The 20,853-nt window shown below is 39.9% G+C and overlaps 1 long non-coding RNA gene across 1 annotated transcript in view; it reads left to right on the top strand.

Moving 5' to 3' along the window:
• Window positions 1-5,343: 5,343 nt before the first annotated feature.
• The window catches only part of LOC122555840 (uncharacterized), a 192,168-nt gene continuing 176,658 nt past the window's right edge, over window positions 5,344-20,853 (top strand). Inside the window, exon 1 of the long non-coding RNA XR_015759042.1 lies at window positions 5,344-5,505. This is a non-coding gene — a long non-coding RNA (uncharacterized LOC122555840). The remainder of the gene's footprint in view (window positions 5,506-20,853) is intronic.

Raw genomic sequence — 20,853 nt, 5'->3', positions numbered from 1 at the left:
ATTAAACAAACATTCAACTGCTATTTAAAAACTATTTTCAACTTGGTGTTGGCTTAGCAGCTGATTTTTTATTAATAGCAATGCATTGCTATAAAGAGTCATTTAAAAGCCCCATTTCCTTGTGCTGTGTTAGTGAATGAAATGAAAGTTCTGGTGGTGTTGTTGTTAGGAAGTGTCTCTCATCAGCTGATTGGGGAGAGATAGGCTGCACGAAAATGGGCTTGATTAAAATGTTCGGGCTTTCATTTTCCCTTCCTGCCACCACCTTCCCACAGGCATCACTCGCAAAGACCTCACAGCAACAGATTAACAGTTAATCATTTTCCAATTCCTTTTAAGCCTGAAACATGATATCCCTTTGTGTTTTAACAATGAATGAGTTTAAATAAAACATTCAAGACTTGTCATTTCAAGATTAGTAACTGATCAGTCTAAGCAAACATTTATAGATACCAATTGCAATATAATTCTGACTATTTTTATTTTATAATCAATATTAATTTATAACATAGAGGATTTCAAGCGAAAAATATCTTTGGATTTATTAAGCTAGGCATACAAGGATTATTCCACAATAAGTCACAAAGCAAATTCCTAAAAAATTAGTCTCACACATTATCCTAAAATTATATTACTTAAAGTTGATAAGTACTTCTCGAGGCAAAAGTGAGGACTGCAGAAGCTGGAAACCAGAGTTTAGATCAGAATGGTGCTGGAAAAGCACAGCAGGTCAGGCAGCATCCGAGGAGCAGGAAAATCGACGTTTCGGGCAAAAGCCCTTCATCAGGAATAGAGGCAGGGAGCCTCCAGGGTGGAGAGATAAATGGGGCAATTTCTCTCTCCACCCTGGAAACTCTAATCATGTACCCAGCACCACTCTAATCATGTACTTCTCTATACCAATTACCAAATGTATCATAAAACTATAAGACCATAAGGTAAAGGATTTTGTATTAGTGGTGCTGGAAGAGCACAGCAGTTCAGGCAGCATCCGAGGAGCAGCAAAATCGATGTTTCGGGCAAAAGCCCTTCATCAGCCCTTCCAGGATGCTGCCTGAACTGCTGTGCTCTTCCAGCACCACTAATCCAGAATCTGGTTTCCAGCATCTGCAGTCATTGTTTTTGCCATAAGGTAAAGGAGCAGAAGTAGGCATTAAAGCTTTTAGAGTCAAAATTAGAGTGGTGCTGGAAAAGCACATCAGGTCAGGCAGCATCCGAGGAGCAGGAGAATCGACATTTCGGGCTAAAGCCTTTCATCAGGAATTAAAGCTCTTTGAGTCTGCTCTGTTATTCAGTGAGATCATGGTTGATCTGATAATCTTCAACTCCACTTTGTTAGCTTTTCATAATAGCATTTGATTTTGTTGCTAATTAGATGTTGTAAATCACAGCATTTACCAAAATGGGTCTAATACCATGACAGTAGCTATAAGTCTAAAATGCAAAATCCTACAATGAGGCCAACTAGGTTGGGAGTCCTGCTAGCAGGCTTTCAATCCTACCCCTTTCTGATGTTGATCAAATTTGCAGGGACAGAAATGGGGACAGGATTCTGGATGTGTTTCCACCCACCCAATTTGGATTTGCCCGTGTTGGGATGCAAAAATTTGTGCCCTGAACCTTAACTGGCACCAATCAGATCACCTATATATGATCTGCAAAGTGTGCCAGACTAAGGGTCATATTTTTAAGGTGAGAGAAGAAAATTTTACAAAGTCAACTTTTTTACACAGAGTGGTTCATGTGTGGAATGAATTTTAACTTGAAGTAATGGAAATAAGTACATTAACAGCATTTAAAAGACATTTGGATAGGTACATGAATAAGAAATGTTTGGAGGGATATGGGCCAAGTGCAGGCAAATGGGACAAGTTTTAATTGGAATTATGGTCAGCATGATTGGACTTAAAGGTCTGTTTCCATGCTGTATGACTCTATAACTATCACAGCTTTTCAACAGTTCTTCTTAACAGTTCCTCTTGACAGTTTTTTTTGTCTGTACCAAAGGTTTATCAACTTTTCCTGCACAATCATATCTACTTTTAACAATCCCAAAGGGCACTTTACCTCCTCAAAAGGGCCCCAAACATCATTCAGAGGGATCTGGTCTCCTCTTAAGGTATTCTGGGTCTATATCATAGTGGGTACCTTACCTCTCTAAAAGGGAATTCCCACCTCTCCAAAGGATTCCACAAAGTTTTGCTCTGGTCCTACGAGCTGTAATTTTCACACATTGTGCTCTCTACTCCTAGCTAACAAAAAATGTCTGGACACTGCCATGCTTTATATGGGAACCTGCTCTGTGAAGTATAGATGGGCAATTTGGAATCTGCCCCATTCCTCAAATGTGAAAATGGTAGTCATAATGTTTTGATTTTGGTTTTTGCTGCCTTTTTGTGGATTAAAGCAAAACAAGCCTTTGTTCCTGTAGTAACCAATTGGCATTATTGCAGGCTTTCAAATAAGAAGCAAACGTGCGCAGTAATGTCCAAATTTCCTTAAAAATAACTGATAAATATTCTTTCCTTTCTGCTGGTGTGAATTCTGCAAGGCCTACAGTCTTGTATATTTAGCCTTGTGTGCTCAATTCTACAAAAATCACACATTTGACAGAGCAGCAGTTATCTCTGACTTGAGATCAAACAAAAAAAAACTTTCAGTGGAATTGACAGTGTTACACAATGTATTTAACATACAGAACGTTAATTTTATAGTTTTTTATTACAAAAAATGGTAATTAGCCCATGGAGTATTCCTCAACGAGGGCATAGAGTTCAAGAGGAATTAATTGTAAGCAAATGAAGTCATTATTAACTGACATTGTCATGAAACTTATTATAAAGATAATATTCTTAAAAAGAAAATGTGTATGTATTCTAAGTTGGAATGATCTCTGCACATGTTTTGATAACCACCATGTTGGTAATAATGCGTTCCTCCACTCCTACTTTTCAGACCTTGCTGCATTAAAGGGATGTTTCACTAAAGGGCATAGTGTGGAAAGCAAACCACAAGCTGCCAAAACAGTCATCATTCTCACCACAATTTCTTTTTGCATTGATAAAGAATATGTACTGTTATCTTATGGAGCCATCACCTGCAATGTTCCCTTATTTCCTTGTCAGGTGTGACACAAGGACAATGGACTTATAGAAACTGGAATGAGAACTATAAAACAAAAATGTGGGATTCTGATGTGAATGCAAATAGCCTCAGGAAATAGTAGTTAATTCTTTAATGCAGTTCTTTGTAAAAGGTATTTTTTGTCCTTTAAAGCACCACCAAACTGTTTCAAAAGCTTCATATACAATACTTCTGAAACTGAAAATCAAAAGGCAAATTAATTGCTGGTCATCTGTAATGCCAACAGAATAATAAATTTATGACACACATAAACAGAAATTGCTGGAGAAACTCAACCGTCTGTGGGGAGAAAACAGAGTTAACATTTTGAGTCCAATAACCCTTCTTCAAACCCTAGTCTCTAGACTCAAAATGTCAACACTATTTTCTCCCCACAGATGCTGCCAGACCTGCTGTGTTTCTCCAACAATTTCTGGTTTTGTTTCAGATTTCTAGCATCTGCAGTTCTTTGTTTTATATTCAGAAACAAAGCTAGATGGGTGGTAATGGAGGCTATGAGTGGGTGAAAATGGGTTGGCTTTATAGAATACATTTTATATTGTGCTTTACCATTTTTAAATATGTCACATGCAATGAAGTCTTAACCTCCTCCACCTTAAGAAATTGGGCAAGCTATTGGATTTCAATGTACCACATCCTTCCTGCAGCCTTAAATTTAACTCATTCTCTCGTGTAGATGGATAGTACTTCACTCCCTCCCATGTTCTCCCACTCAACCACCAAAGGAGAATTAAGACATAACTACACTTTTGAACAGTGTCCACAACAAGTCTTATTGACTTAAGTGAGTGGAAAAATGGTCAGACAAAAACAAAGAGGAAGAAGTTTCCTTTTCACGTTTCTTGGGGGGAGAATTTGGATCAAGAATACTTACTCACCCCACCCCCAGCTTAGTATCTTCCCATCATTCATCAATCATGTAACACCTCCTGAAGAAGGGCTTATGCCGAAAACGTCGATTCTCCTGCTCCTTTGATGCTGCCTGACCTGCTGCGCTTTTCCAGCAACACATTAATCAGCTCTGATTTCCAGCATCTGCAGTCCTCACTTTCTCCTAGTTGAACACCTCCTGAGACACTGGTTTTGAGCGACTTCTTTAGCGGTCATTGACTATGGGCAAATATCACCCATATTTTTATCATGTGTATCAATAAACTACCTTACCCTCTGATGTTGGTCAGAGAATTGATCAAAAAAGACCGTAGTATGACCATTTCTCTGGGCTTCTCACTAGCTGAGTTTGTGGTGAAGCTCTGCTGCTTGCCTCAGTCCCTGTTAAGGTAGACAGGCAGGAGGCTGAAAGAACACAGCTAGACAGGCAGCATCAGGAGGTGGAAAAGTCAACATTTCAGGTGTAACACATCTTCAGGACTGAAGAAGGCCTGGCTTGCTGTGCACTTCCAGCCTCCTGCCTGTCTACTTTGGATTCCAGGATCTGCAGTTTTTTGTCTCAGCCCCTGCTAACCCATCTTAAATTCTGTGTTCAAATGTTATTTTCTGAGTCCACTGACAGTTGTTTGGTAGGCAAATATGACACCAATTCTGCTCCAATACTGCACCAATAGCAATGTGATAAAGAACCAGTTAATCCACTTTATTTTTTAAAAAATCATTTTGTGATCAATCTCTAATTCTTTTGCATAATATTATCTGGTATATATGACATCTTGCACACTACTGATGAGCATCTGAAGTAGTAGCTGTAACTGAAAGATAAATAAACCATTCAATGAAATTGGCTTTATATTTTTACAAATAAAAGAACTTGGAGAAATTTCAAGGCAATAATTTAATTTTGGTGGTCAATAACTTTTATCTGCTGCTTTAACTTAACTCTTATAGTTGATGAGATCATCTGATTATTGCCTTGTAATTATATTTATGAACGTACTATTCCTTAAATTAGTAGGTACTTTGAAACATTACATACAGTATAAAGTAATTTAATCTCATGATCAAGTAATTGTTTTGGATTAATGTTTGGGAGGTATGGTGGGGATGTGAAAAAAGGGTGGGAGGGAACCATCTGGCATGGTAGGCAGCATAATGGGGATGGGATCAAGCAGAAGTTGGCAACAGTCTTTCTTACGACAGCAACGCCCAAGAGCTGCTCCACATTCTACTTTCAGTTGAGTATACGTATTTTAAAAATTTACCTTTTCTTAATAGCAATCTCCAGGAGGGACATCCTCTTTTAGGGACCACTATAGACCACAAGTATTTTGCTGAATGCAGTCTTGCCTTTGTGAATAGAAATGGGTCCTAACTGAGGCCAAACTGCTTTTTCTGCTTTCACCTTGTGGAAATTTCTGATTGAAGGCATCAATTCAGCACCAGAGAAAGAGCATGGCACCTGCAATTGTGAGTACTCACTCTAGCTAATTTTATGTGTAAACTAATAGCTCTTATACATACAATGTATAAAGAAACAAAATAAGACTAGATGGTTTTGTTGCTTAACATCTGTTACTTAAAACCACTTTCACTTCAGCCATAGCTCCCCTTTTATGAGTTTTTAAAATGAACTCAGTTACTGAGAAAAGCTAGAAGAGCCTGCTCCAAATGTTTTACTTTCAGAGTTGTCCAACAGGATAATTTGCATGCAGCACGTTGTCCAACATTTACCATTAATCTATAGCATTCTCATGCATTTACACAACTGACTGGTCACAAGATTGACATAGCAATCTCATGTTTTTATCTAAGGATGTAGATAATTTGTATATCTTCCATTTCTGTTCCTGAACTAGTGTATAAAGTTTGTCGTGTCATTATAGGATCACGTTCACAACTCATCTCATTTATAGTCACTTGGATTTGTAATGATAAGAAGGAATAATGTTATGACTTGATTCTGCTATTGAGTATATTGTTTCCAAGTTGGATATTGTTATAATTAAACCAAGGGACTATCCTTTGAAAACAAAATGTATGGAATTAGTCCAAACCTCTAGGCGATGACAAGGCATTTTGGCAAATACCACATGAAGAGAAACATTAATTTCTCTAAGTAAGAAAAAAGGTCCAATTTTGTGCATCAGGTTTTAAGGGCTAGATGAGAATCCTGCTAATGCGTGGCAAGGGGCCTATTTGCAAACATTAACATCTCATCATTACCTAACCTTGGCTCACTTATGTGTGTCTATTTTGTCATGCAGTTAAGAGCTCCAAGATGGAGCCAATTCCTGATATGAAAGTCCAAATGGATTCCTGCAAATTGCCAACATTTTTTCTGCATAACTATCTTGACCAGCATTCCCCAAAGTTTCATGCTATGAGTGCTATGGAAAAGATAACTATCCTCAGACTGGGTTAGAATATTGTGCAGGAGTAAGAATTAGCAAACCTCTCTAGCTTTATTCTTGTAGATGCAAATAAAATGACAGTTTCACACACAGCAGCTGATGAAACACCCTAAAAGAGACACTGCATGTTGTTGTTTTGTTGATATTAGTATATTGGTTGCCTGCATTTTTGAGATATCACCTTAATAGGTCATTTAAACAATCTTAAGCAGAAATAGTCCTTTTTTGTCAAACACCTGTATCCAGAATTTCAAGGGAAAGCCACACTCCTTTTTTGCTGCTTGACACTTTCAGACTAAATGTGTGACTGGAATTAGTTAGCACATGGCAGAAATTGCTGAAACATTACATGAGGTCAATGATGGCACTGATTCCCTAATGCTATCCAGCATTGTCAGTTCACCAAGTCACTTTCCCTACTGAGGTTTAAATATGAATATTGATGACAATCCTGATTTTAAAAGGAGTATATAAAGCAGAGACTTCTTTAAGATTTAAGGTCTCGGAACTGATCAAGGACTTGGATCAAACAATGTGCCAAACTGTTACAGCAGCAACTTAACTGTAAGTAGAGAAGATAAAAGTGTTAGCTCTCTTGCTTAGCGTTTGTTTCTTTATATTCCTGTACCAGATAGCCTAGGAGGTCAGATAGCACAGTTGACAGCATCCCTATCAGTAACCCTCAAATGCTCCAGGTTCAAGCCTCATTCCAGGACTTAGTGGGCATAGAAGGAATATTTCTAATATGGTCCACACTGATTAGCCTGCTAATCTATTGAACTATTCCCCAAAGGAAATCTCTGTGTGTGAAAATCTAAAACAAGCCTGACCAATACATGCTTGTGAATATCTTTGTTAAAATCTGTGCTCTTCACCTGTCTCGGGTGGCACAGTGGTTAGCACTGCTGCCTCACAGCGCCAGGGACCTGGGTTCAATTCCCGCCTTGGGCAACTGTCTGTGTGGAGTTTGCACATTCTCCCCGTGTCTGCGTGGGTTTCCTCCATGTGCTCTGGTTTCCTCCCACAATCCAAAGATGTACAGGTTAGGTGAATTGGCCATGCTAAATTGTCCATAGTGTTAGGTGTAGGGGAATGGGTCTCGGAGGGTTGGTGTGGACTTGTTGGGCCAAAGGGCCTGTTTTCACACTGTAGGGAATCTAATCTAATCTATTTTACTTGGGGCTTGTGAACTGATAAATTGGGAAAGACATCTATTAATGCTTAGTTTGCAATTTAACTGTTGTTTTTGAATGTATTCATAAGTTAAGGTGCATTGTCAGCCATTTAGAGGCAACTGGCATGACCTTGCAATAGTGACTGTCATGAAGGATTCTCCTTCTCAATCTCTCCCCATGCTTGAGGCTTGGTGACCCTCAGGTTAAACCATCACCAGTCATCTCTGTGTAATGAGAGGGTTAGCCATATGGTATGGTGACTTTACTACTTCAGAATTGTTTGTTTGGCAGAGATGATCTCAATATTGTTCTGAGATTGAGGAAAGCTCTTTGTAAATTCAGCTTCTTTCTTCAAATAATGTTATCTAAACTTTGCCTGTAACCAACAAGACAAAAACTAGACTTAACTTCAAATATTTTCTCAGTTCAACACTTGTACTCCTGAATAAAAAATATTTGAAGTTCCAGAAATGGTACACATAATCTGATGGATGAATTATCAGACCCACCAACTCTTGAATGATGCATTTGGCTTGGGCCAGCATTTGTATTTAACAGATGTAAATGGCACTATCTGAAAAAAAGTAGGAAGATCTCCTTGTGCCTAAGCCTGAATTATTCTGTCAGCAATTCTAACAAGAAAACAATGTCAATTCATCTCAGTTGCTCTTACTGGAATCTTCAGCATGCAAAGTGCATGTAGCATTTACCTCAACAATATCAATAAATGGGTTTCACAGAGCAATTCATTGGTGTGATGAGATCTGGAGTGTGTAATAAGACATATTAAATGCAAATTGCTTCAATCCTATTTTGCCTTTCTCCCTCTTCATTGTCTAAAATATAATCCTGCCTGAAAAAGCAATGTTACTTTTCCTAACCTCTGAAGCCCATTATTCACATAATTATGCTTTTTCAAACATAACATTGCAATGGAAACAAAAAGTGCTGGAAATCACAGTGGATCAGGCAGCATCCGTGGAGAGAGAGCAAGCTAATGTTTTGAGTCTCAATCAAGACTTGAAATCTTAACCTGCTCTTTCTTCATGGATGCTGCCTGACCTGTTGTGATTTCCAGCATTTTTGTTTTCTGTAGAGATTCCAACATTTACAGTAGTTTGCTCCTACAACTGAACTGATTTGCCCTCTTCTGCAAAAAAAGACTGTTGGTATGATAAAAAAGTTTTGATGAAGGATTTTTATAATCAGTGGGGGTGGGGTAGGGGCTAAAGGGTGTACTTGATTTAAGTAGTCCAGTCCAGTTTCAGTCCTGTGAAGAATCTGTGCTGACTTAGACAGTCCTACTTAGGATATGTGTAGGGGCACTATAATTGAACTAAATGCCTTGATGTCGCAAGGAGAAGAATCAAGCAAGAAAAGGTATAGCAGTGATGTTTTCAGAGTCAAATAATTCACCAACACTCTAGATACTTAACTGAGCGTCAACCATTCAGGTGATCTTCCAGAGAACTGTTAAAGATGCTGGAATGTATCCAGCCCTGTTCATTATGTTTAAGAGAGAAAAGCCGAAAAATGGAAACCAGAGAAATTTGTCAGCTGATATGTCCTTTCTGGACTGAGTATATGCTAAGAACATTTTCTTTAGAACTCCTCTTCACAATTCAATCTGAATAAGTATAAAAATGTGTAAAAACTGCAGCTTGTTCTGCATCTTTCTGAAGAATATTCTTTGGAAGTAGTATCTTTAGCTCTGGCAGTGAATCAGTTTTGTATTTAAGCTGAATGCTTAATCTTTTTAATGTTATCAGTTCAATTCTTGATGCTTGTTGGCATGTCAATGTGCTTAATTTTTGTGTTAAACTCCATGAACAAATATGTTTCATGAAACAGTATCACATTAATTTACAAAATAAAAATAGAAAATGAAGTGACAAAGTGTGGAAGACTTAGCAAAAGTTCTGAACCATCAGCACTAGCCTTGAGATGCATCCAACATTATTAAAATTTTATCCTGAAGATAAATTGTGAATCACAGCTTAAAATTTCTTTTCTTGAATGTTAGGCAGCCAAAATATTTCCTTTGAAGGATCACTTCATATAACTGAAATAAAGCTGGAGCATGAAAAACAGACATTTAATATATCAAAGAGCACAGAAATGTTGCAAATGTGTGAACAGTTCCAATCATATTCAGATTTTCATACTTTTTAAATTGAATGAACATTATCACCTTTTCCAAAAACTTTCCAGAGGGCTCAGCACACAACAGATGGAGCCTTGTAGAGGTGATGAGGTTTTGAACAACTGTTGAAGAGCTGTCAAGATCCCTGTTTAGTAAGGCCTACTGCATCTTGTTTCATTCAAGCAGTTGGTAGGTCACTGGTTGTCTTTGTCTTGGGGTCAGGGGCCCAAGAGATGCAGGTCCTGTTGGCCAAGAGCTGTTGGCCAATGAGAGGCCAGCTAGGTTATTGAATGTCAGAACTGCAAAGGGCTATAGAATTGTCTCTGGCTCCCAGGCCAGAGGTAAGCAATGACAAAGGAGTGCCACTGACTGGGATTGTGAGGAACAGGGAGAAGGACGTCAGCAGAAAGAGCAAGGGAGGGCTCCCAGAATGCCATCCCCATCCTCCTGATGGTGATTCCATTCTCCCCTTTCTCCCCCCTCTTTTCCCACCTGCCAACTCTCATAAGACTACAAGCAACACTGCAGAGATTTGCTTGTGTGCAACCCCAGGGAAATCGCTGTTTTTAGATAAATGGCAATTCATAGAATCCCTTCAGTGTGAAAGTAGGCCATTCAGCCCATCGAGTCACACCGACCCTCTGAAGAGCATTGCATCCAGACCAACACCCACTACTGCATCCCTGTAACCCTGCATTTCCCACGGCTAACCCACCAAGCCTGTACATTCCTGCACACAATGGGGCAATTTAGCATGGCAAATCCACTTAACCCGCACATCTTTGTACTGTGGCAGGAAACCATGCTATCTGTGCCCAACTTTTTTTTTAAAAGATCTCCTACAGTGTGGAAACAGGCCATTTGGCCCAACAAGTCCACACCAACCTTCTGAAGAATAACCGACCCAGACCCATTCCCCTATCCTACATTTAACCCTGACTAATGTACCTAATACAATAGGCAATTTAGCATGACCAATTCACCTCACCTGTAGGTCTTTGGATTGTGGGAGGAAAGCGGAGCACCCGGAGGAAACCCTCACAGACACGGGGAGAATGTGCAAACTCCACACAGGCAGTCACCCAAGATGGGAACCGAACCCGGGTCACCGGCGCTGTGAGGCAGCAGTGCTAGCCACTGAGCTACGATGCTGCACAAGCAATGTTAGGAACAGGCAGTTCAGTGAGTATAAATGAGAGTTAACCCCAAACTAATTGCCCACTTAAAGGACTCAGTTGACAGTCGAGCAGGAAGGCCCTCAGTGGGCTGCCTGCCATGGATTGAATCTTGGTAGCAGCAGAAAGATTTTGGGGTCTTCATCTGCCACCCTCCTGCCTGATTAAATGTACCCCTATCACCAAACACAGCACATGGCCACCACAAGATTCAGTCCAGTGCTCTGAAATGTGTGTGCAATCTCGACAGACAGGATAATACAACCATTTTATATTCAGTGAAAACCCACAAAGTTGAAGAACTAAGTGATCTGTTTTGTTCCCACCAATGATGGTGGGAACAATCTGTACAGAGAACGCTCTTGATCCTCTTTGAGATCATTGAGGATCCTTTACAGGAATTGCTGGAGACCCAGAAAGTTATAGTGCCTTAAATTCTTTAGGCATGTGAAGGGCCCAGGCGAAATTGATGCCCTGCTTAAGGAAGAGAGGGTAGCGATTTTTGAGAAGAATTGTAGCTCAGGTTGATGATAAGATAAGTATGTAAGTTAGCACGCTAAGCTTGAAGGTTTGTTTTCAGATGTTTAGTCACCATACTAGGTGATATCATCAGGGAGAGTCTCTGGTGGTATGAGCTGCCTCTCTATTTATAGGTCTTGGTTTCTTAAGGTGAGTGATGTCATTTCCGGTTTTTTTTCAAGGGAAGGTAGATGTGTTGATTGATGGAGTTCTGGTTAGAATGCCACCACAGGAAGTGCACAACCTTCACCCACAACTCCCTTCTCACCTTCGCCAAGGCCCAAAGGATCCTTCCACATCTGACACTAATTTACCTGTACTACGACAAATGTCATCTCCTGTGTCCATTGCACCTGATGTGGTATCCTCTACATTGGGGAGACAGGACGCCAACTTCCTGATTGTTTCGGAGAACATCTCTGCAACACCAGCATCAACCAACGCTACCACCCTGTGGCTGAACACTTCAACTTCCCCTCCCACTCCACCAAGGACATGCAGGTCCTGCACCTCCTCTATCACCAAATCCTCACCACCCGACACCTGGTGGAAGAATGCCTCATCTTCCACCTTGGGACACTGTAACCACATGTGATTAATGTGGATTTCACCAGTTTCCTCAATTCCCCTCCTCCTACCTTATCCCACTTCCAAGCCTCCAACTCTGCACTGCCCTCTTGATCTGTCCGTCTTTCCCATCTATCTGCTCCACCCTCCTCTCTGACCGATCAACTTCTCCCCCACCTTCATCTGCCCATCACATTCCCAGCTACCTTCCCCTCAACCCCACCCCCACTCCCATTTATCTCTGGGCGGCATGGTGGCTCAGTGGTTAGCACCGCTGCCTCATTGTGCTAGGGACCTGGGTTCAATTCCCATCTCGGGCAACTGTCTGTGTAGAGTTTGCACATTCTCCCCGTTCTGTGTAGGTTTCCTCCAGGTACTCCGGTTTCCTCCCACAATCCAAAGATGTGCAGATTAGGTGAATTGGCCATGCTAAATTGCCTGTAGTATTAGGTGTAGGGGAATGGATCTGGGTGGGTTGCTCTTCAGAGGGTTGGTGTGGATTTGTTGGGCCGAAGGCCTGTTTCCACACTGTAGGGAATCTAATCTAATCTTAAGCCTCTCATACCAGCCTTCATTCTGAGGCCCAGGAGGGCGCAACTTGCTGGTTGATTCCCTATGAGAGCCAGCTGATTTCCTACCTTTCCCATCTGATGATTCCAGAAGAACAGCTCTTTAACATCTATAACTCAACTCTCACGTTTAAATGAGGACTGAACCCAAATTTGGATTAAACGTTCAGTTGACATGACCTTGTACCTGTTTTGGAACTGAACTGAATTCTTTTGCCTTTGTTTTTATTTGCTGCTGTAACATTGTTTTTCTGCATTATATCAAAAATGGAGTATGGGAAGTTTTCACTAAACAGCTTGTACTTGTGAACCAAACAAGTACAATTTCAAAATATCAGTGGTTCAGTGGTTAGTGCTATTGCCTTACAGTGCCAGGGACCTAAGTTAAATTCTAGCCTCAGGGAACTATCTGTGTGGAGGTTGCACGTTCTCCCTGTGTCTCTGTGGGCTTCCTCCCACAATCCAAGGATGTGCAGATTTGGTGAATTGGCCATGCTAAATTGCCCACAGTGTTCAGGAATGCGTACATTAGGTGCATTAGTTGGAGTAAATTTAGAGTAATAGGGTAGGGGAATGGGTTTGGGTGGGATACTTTTCAGAGGGTCGGTGTGGCTGAAGAGTCTGTTTCCACCCTGTAGGGATTGTATGATTCTATTTTCCTAATCCTTATGCTTATTTAACTTAAATTGCACAAATGCTGTCTGAGTTCATGGTATGGAGTTGCCGGTGTTGGACTGGGGTGGACAAAGTCAGAAGCCATGGCCCCTAGATATTCCAGGACAGGACAGAAACTACTGTGAGGTCCACCATTCAATTCTTGCCTGGTCACACCTCACCCTTCCAAGATAGTGCGCTATCACTGAATAGACAGTACCCCACCCTTTCCTCACCGCCTCTCCTGCTCAAAAGGTTTCATTCCAGCTTGTCCCACAGTCACATTAACACTTCCTTTGCTGTGACACTTTGACTGTACTTGTGAATTTACAAGGCAATGCAAAAATAAATTAAAGCTCTATCATAAAAGAACGAGTATTTACAGTGAAGTCCAGGAACAGGTGTTATATGCAGTTGGGTACCTGAATGGACACATTTCTCAATTGAATAAAAGTTAATCAGAAATTACCACTTATTTCCAATTGGTTGTGCTTTTAATGAGATGCACTATAAGCAGAATAGGCTTCGCAGAACCTGCATTCAGGTTGTGATCCACCTTTTTAAAGTCAGAGAATGTATTTGCAAATGTTTATTCTGACAGAGAGTATCTGATTTTCTGACATCTGCCAACATGTTCACCTGCTTGTCATTTCTCTGGTTTCCTCTGGAACTGGAGGATTTGGCCCATTGTTTGGTTTTATGCTTTTTTATACAACTACTTAAGCAAGTGCAATGACTTATATTCTTTAATATTTAATATTATGCGTAGTGCTGTGCATGACATAAATCAAATAGAAGCATCGAAATGCTTCTATGAAAGTAAATTTTTCCTGATAGTTTGTATTTTTATAATTCTTGTTTTAAAAAGACTATGATTTTTACCATTTATCAAGCAAATCAGAAGGTTCACATTATATATATATATACTTATGTGTGTTCTTTCTCAAGACAGAAGTGTCACTAATATCGTAATTGTTTGATGATATTAATATTGTGACAATAAAATTTATATAGATTGAGAAAATAGAATTATGCTGTGAATAATTTTGGTAAGTAATTGGCAAATAACATTTTTTTAAGGATTTTCAATTTGACAGACCTAGAATATGAATTTATTGTATATCCTCTGACAGCAATAATTTTCTTATCCCTTTAATGTGGTGTGCAGTATCATATATGAAGCATTTCAGTTAAATTTCTCTTATCCTGATACAGATAGAGACACAGTAAATTGAAATTCAGATTTCCTCCTAAGTGTCAGTTGAAAGAAATTGATTAGGATTCTATTTCTTGCCCCTTATTTTCCACTGTTTGAGCTATCTCAGCATGTGAATAAAGAAGTTATCTTTCTAGTGTAGAATTTTGATTTGATTTGATTTCAGAGAAGTAAAATGGACACAGGTGAGGGCTGATGGCTAATACACTGAGGATGCCTGAAATACATAGGGACCAATCTTTGGGTAGCAATTGTTTTTTTAGTCAACACTAATATCTTGCTAAAACAAGTATAGGATCCCTTCCTTACCTAAATATGCAAGTAATAACACTTCCACTACTCACTCAATACAAAATTAGTTTGTAATAAGTGAAGCAAGTTTCAAATCTGCTTTGTTTGGGTTTCTAAGTGTATCTTAGCAAAATGTCTCGCCCTGACTCTACAATACTTGTGATCATCTCCCATGCCTTCGTATTGCCATTCCAAACTAATCTTTTGGGAGGTAAGTGATCCAATATTCAGAAGTATGAAATGAGTAAGCTGACTACAGAGACTTAATGAGCGTTGGCAATTTGTTTAATAATATTATTCAGAAATGAGTTTCAGTTCTGAGCTGGCCTTGGATCTACAGGATGGAGTGCACACTGTGCTAATGTGCCTAAAAATGGACCAGAAAAAAACTTCTGTGCCCAGAACTCACTGGGACAAGAATAAATTGGTGAAATCTTTAATAATAAGTTTAACATAAATAAATTATTTAATAACCATTTTGGAAATTAATGAACTTTAGAATCCTTTCATGCCTGATTAAAACTTTAAATTAAATTATTTGATAGAAAACTGAAGGAGATTTATAATTTATTACTTATAACTCTAAAGAGCATCAGAGGCTGAGGGGAGACCTTATAAAAATATCTAAAATTATGAGAAGATTGGATAGGGCCAATGCTTACAGCTTTTCTCCCAGGGTTAAAATGTCAAGGGGACGTAGCTTTAATGTGAGAAGGGAAATTTTTAAATGAGATGACTTTTTATGCAGAGGTTGGTAGGTGCCTGCAATGTGCTGCTGGGCGAGATGATAGAAGCAGATACAGTAGCAATGTTTAAGAGGCATTTAGATAGACTAATGAACATCACAGAATAGAAGGAAATGGACCCATGTACAGGCAGATGGGATTAGTTTACTATGGCATCATGATCGGCACAAATATGGTGGGCTGAAGAGCCTGTTCCTGTATTGTACTGTTCTATGTTCAATGTGTGCACAAAACTATTAGGCGACATGATGTGTTTTGAGAGATGGGAGGGAATGTTTGAAATTCATAAAATGGCAGTGATTCTGACTATTGTCTAACTGAAGTGGCATGGTGGCTCAGTGGTTAACACTGCTGCCTCACATCACCAGGGACCCGGGTTCAATTCTTGCCTTGAGCAACTGTCTGTGTGGAGTTTGCACATTCTCCCTCTGTCTGTATGGGTTTCCTCTCACAATCCAAAGATGTGCAGGTCAGGTGAATTGGCCGTGCTAAATTGTCTATAGTGTAAGGTGCATTAGTCAGGGGTGAATATAGGGTTTGGACGGGTTAATCTTCAGAGGGTTAGTGTTGGTTTAGTCAGGGGTAAATATAGTTTGGGGGATTGGTTACTGTTCAGAGGGTCGGTGTGGATTTGTTGGGCCGAAGGGCCTTTTTCCATGCTGTAGGGAAGCTAATCTAATCATAAACACAACATGCCAAGCCCACTGCTTTATTTCACACTTTTATTTTACCTGCATATCACAACTTTGTGTACTAGTATGATGCCGTGAGCATTCTCTGCACCTGTATGAAATTTCTGTCCAATAATTTACGACATTAATTATTATAGCCTATTATTTACAAACTGGTTAAGAGATCCATTAAAACACTGGATGAAAAAATGTTACATGGATGTGTTAAGAGATAGTTTAAAGAAACAGTAACTTCTAGTGCTGGTTCTTAATTCAAGCGCTTGTCCTCCTAACTGCTCAAATTAATTGACTAATTTATTTTGATAGGGTACAGATAAAAGAAAATCATTTTCATCAAAAGGCATGCCATTCTTTAATGAAGCAAAAGTGTTGGGTGGTGATTTAGAGTCATAGAGATGTACAGCATGGAAACAGACCCTTTGGTCCAACCCGTCCATGCCGACCAGATATCCCAACCCAATCTAGTCCCACCTGCCAGCACCCGGCCCATATCCCTCCAAACCCTTCCTATTCATATACCCATCCAAATGCCCCTTAAATGTTGTAATTGTACCAGCCTCCACCACATCCTCTGGCTGCTCGTTCCATACACGTACCACCCTCTGCATGAAAAGGTTGCCCCTTAGGTCTCTTTTATATCTTTCCCTTCTCACCCGAAACCTATGCCCTCTAGTTCTGGACTCCCCGACCCCAGGGAAAAGACTTTGTCTATTTAACCTATCCATGCCCCTCATAATTTTGTAAACCTCTATAAGGTCACCCCTCAGCTTCCGACGCTTCAGGGAAAACAGCCCCAGCCTGTTCAGCCTCTCCCTGTAGCTCAGGTCCTCCAACCCTGGCAACATCCTTGCAAATCTTTTCTGAACCCTTTCAAGTTTCACAACATCTTTCCGATAGGAAGGAGACCAGAATTACATGCAATATTCCAACAGTGGCCTAACCAATGTCCTGTACAGCTGCAACATGACCTCCCAACTCCTGTACTCAATATGCTGACCAATAAAGGAAAGCATACCAAACGCTGCATTCACTATCCTATCTACCTGCGACTCCACTTTCAAGGAGCTATGAACCTGCAATCCAAGGTCTCTTTGTTCAGCAACACTCCCTAGTATCTTACCATTAAGTGTATAAGTCCTGCTATGATTTGCTTTCCCAAAATGCAGCACCTCACATTTATCTGAATTAAACTCCATCTGCCACTTCTCAGCCCATTGTAATCCTGTTGTAATCTGAGGTAATCCTCTTTGCTGTCCACTACACCTCCAATTTTGGTGTCATCTGCAAACTTACTAACTATACGTCTTATGCTCGCATCCAAATTATTTATGTAAATGACAAGAAGTAGAGGGCCCAGCACCGATCCTTGTTGCACTCCACTGGTCACAGGCCTCCAGTCTGAAAAACAACCCTCCACCACCACCCTCTGTCTTCTACCTTTGAGCCAGTTCTGTATCCAAATGGATAGTTCTCCCTGTATTCCATGAGATCTAACCTTGCTAATCACTATGCCATGGGAAACCTTGTCGAACGCCTTACTGAAGTCCATATTGATCACATCCACTGCTCTGCCCTCATCAATCTTCTTTGTTACTTCTTCAAAAACGTTTGTGAGACATGATTTACCCCGCACAAAGCCATGTTGACTATCCCGAATCAGTCCTTGCCTTTCCAAATACATGTACATCCTGTCCCTCAGGATTCCCTCCAACAACTTGCCCACACCGAGGTTAGACTCACTGGTCTATAGTTCCCTGGCTTGTCTTTACCGCTCTTCTTAAACAGTGGCACCACGTTTGCCAACCTCCAGTCTTCCGGCACCTCACCTGTGACTATCGATGATACAATTATCTCAGCAAGAGGCCCAGCAATCACTTCTCTAGCTTCCCACAGAGTTCTCAGGTACATCTGATCAGGTTCTGGGGATTTATCCACCTTTAACTGTTTCAAGACATCCAGCACTTCCTCCTCTGTAATCTGGACATTTTGCAAAATGTCACCATCTATTTCCCTACAGCCTGTATCTTCCATATCCTTTTCCACAGTAAATACTTATGCAAAGTATTCATTTAGTATCTCCCCCATTTTCTGTGGCTCCACACGAAGGCCGCCTTGCTGATCTTTGAGGGGTCCTATTCTCTCCCTAGTTACCCTTTTGTCCTTAATATATTTGTAAAAACTCTTTGGATTCTCCTTAATTCTATTTGCCAAAGCCAACTGTTTGATAATGTTTTTTTCTGACCATGCTGCAGGCAAACAGAAGCAGCTCTGGTTCATGAATTACATGAGAATTCAACATTTGGACATTTAAAATAATATCCGTTTGTATCTATAAAATGTTAGATGCCTTAGTCTATTGCACAACTCTTTTAAATTCATTCATAAAATAAGGTGCTGGTAAAACCAGCATAAATTCCTGGTTGCTTATTGATAAAGCTATGTTGAGAATGTAACTTTAAAAATGTTCTGGGATTTACATATGAAAGAATTGAAACTAACATGGTCATTCTAAAATTTGAAAGACTTAAACAATCCAGGTTTTATCAATATATCATTGCAATGGCATCACACTGTAACCTTTTGCTTTGGATTCTGTGTCATTCACTCATAACATCATAGAGATGCATAGCACAAAAACAAACCCTTCGGTCCAACTCGTCCATGCCAACCAGATATTCCAACCCAATCTAGTCCCACCTGCCAACACCTGGCTCATATCCCTCCAAACCCTTTCTATTCATATATCCATCCAGATGCCATTTAAATCTTCCTCTAGCAGCCCATTCTACACACGCACTACCCTCTGCATGAAAATGTTGCCTCTTAGGTCCCTTCTATATCTTTCCCCTCTCACCCTAAACTCATGCCCTCTCATTCTGGACTCCCCCACCCCAGGGAAAAGACCTTGTTTATTTACCCATTCCATGCTCCTCATGACTTTATAAACCTCTATAAGGTCACCCCTCAGTCTCCAATGCTCCAGGGGATACAGCCCCAGCCTATTCAACCTCTCCCTATAACTCAAATCCTTCATACCTGGCAACATCCTTGTAAGTCTTTTCTGAACCCTTTCAAGTTTTGCAACATCTTTCCGATAGGAAGGAGACCGGAATTGCACACAATATTCCAAAAGGAGCCTAACCAATACTCCACAACCACCTGAGGAAGGAGCAGCGCTCCGAAAGCTAGTGCTTCCCAATAAAACTGTTAGACTCTAACCTGGTATGGTATGATTTTTAACTTTGTCCACCCCAGTTCAACACCGGCTCTTCCAAATCAGCATTAATTGCATACTCCTAAATGCCCTTGAGAAACTGGTGCTGACCAGCTCTGTTATTCTAGGCTACTTCAGATATCTGTTAAGGATCAACTGTAGTGCTGTGGGTTTGGATTTACGTATGGTATAGGCTAGACAAGATAAGGCCAGCTGATTCCTTACTTAAAAGACAACAGTGAACCAGATGAGTTTTTTCAACAATTAATGAAGCTTGGCAGCAAGCAAGAGCAGAGCCGCAAATAGGAAGGGCAAAATGACCTTATTAAACCAATCAATCAAAATGTATTTAAGAGCCCTTTCAGTTTCATGGTCACTGCTAATAATCCTGAATCTTTAATTCCAGATTTATTTAATAAATTGAATTTGAATTCCCCAGCTGCTGTGGGATTTGTACTCATGTCTACTGAGCTTTATTTGTGGATTACGAGTCCAATAACATAATTACTATGCAACCATATCCAGTTAAGGGCAGCTTTACTGATAAGAATGTGGTTGTCAAGTTATCATTGTGTTTGTGGTGCTGTCATTTTGACAATGTAATTATTAATATTGATAATGTAAGCCACTACAGAGAGACAAAGGCCTTAATCATGTTTAAAGTTAAGTACTGACTGTCAGAACCCCGACCTCATTTTAACTCATAATTGCAAAAAATTTGTACACAGTGCTGGATCCATCAGTGAAATCTCACAGCACTGAAGAGCAGATCCTATTAAAAGAAGGACAAAGTAATTCATTAAAACAATCAAAATATATTTGAAATAATTTACAGCCATTCCTTTTACCCTCTCAGTCACAATTTCTAATGTTAAAAATTGAATTATATCAAACTAGAAATGTTAAAGAAATATGTCATAGAATAATTTATGGCACAGAAAGTGGCCATTCCGCCCATTAATTCTATGTTGGTTCTCCACTGTGCAGTCCAGTCAGTTCCATTTTGTTACTTGATACTTGTAGTCCAGAAAGTATACTTCCTTCAAGTGCCCATCTAACGTTCTTTTTGCAATAATTGATCCTTTCTATTTCCAGGAGCATCAAGTTCCAGGTCAATATCGCTCACTGTGTAGAAATGTTCCTTTTCAAATTCCTTCTGCATCTCTTTATAGTTATCAGCTATTGGGAAAAGGTTTTTCTTTGTCTAACTTTTATATCAAAATAGATAGATAAAGATAAAATGATTAAATTTGTTAATGGAATAAAATTATTGTGGGTCAACCCATCTGAAAATGGTCAAAACAAGTAACAAACCACATCTCTAGATTCTAAGCAAATGCAGTTTGCGGACCCCTTCAACATTGGTCAGCAGGCATCTATGGAATTAAAAAGTTGTCTCTTCTTTTCCTGTGAGAATATGAAATTATTTTCATTTTCCAAGAA

This window comes from Chiloscyllium plagiosum, unplaced genomic scaffold, assembly GCF_037043375.1.
Source record: "Chiloscyllium plagiosum isolate Xiang-an unplaced genomic scaffold, Cpla_swu_hap1 HiC_scaffold_13, whole genome shotgun sequence".
Classification (NCBI taxonomy): Eukaryota; Metazoa; Chordata; class Chondrichthyes; order Orectolobiformes; family Hemiscylliidae; genus Chiloscyllium; species Chiloscyllium plagiosum.
The sequence above is the reverse complement of the archived record's forward strand: the minus strand, read 5'-3'. Positions and strand labels throughout refer to the sequence as shown.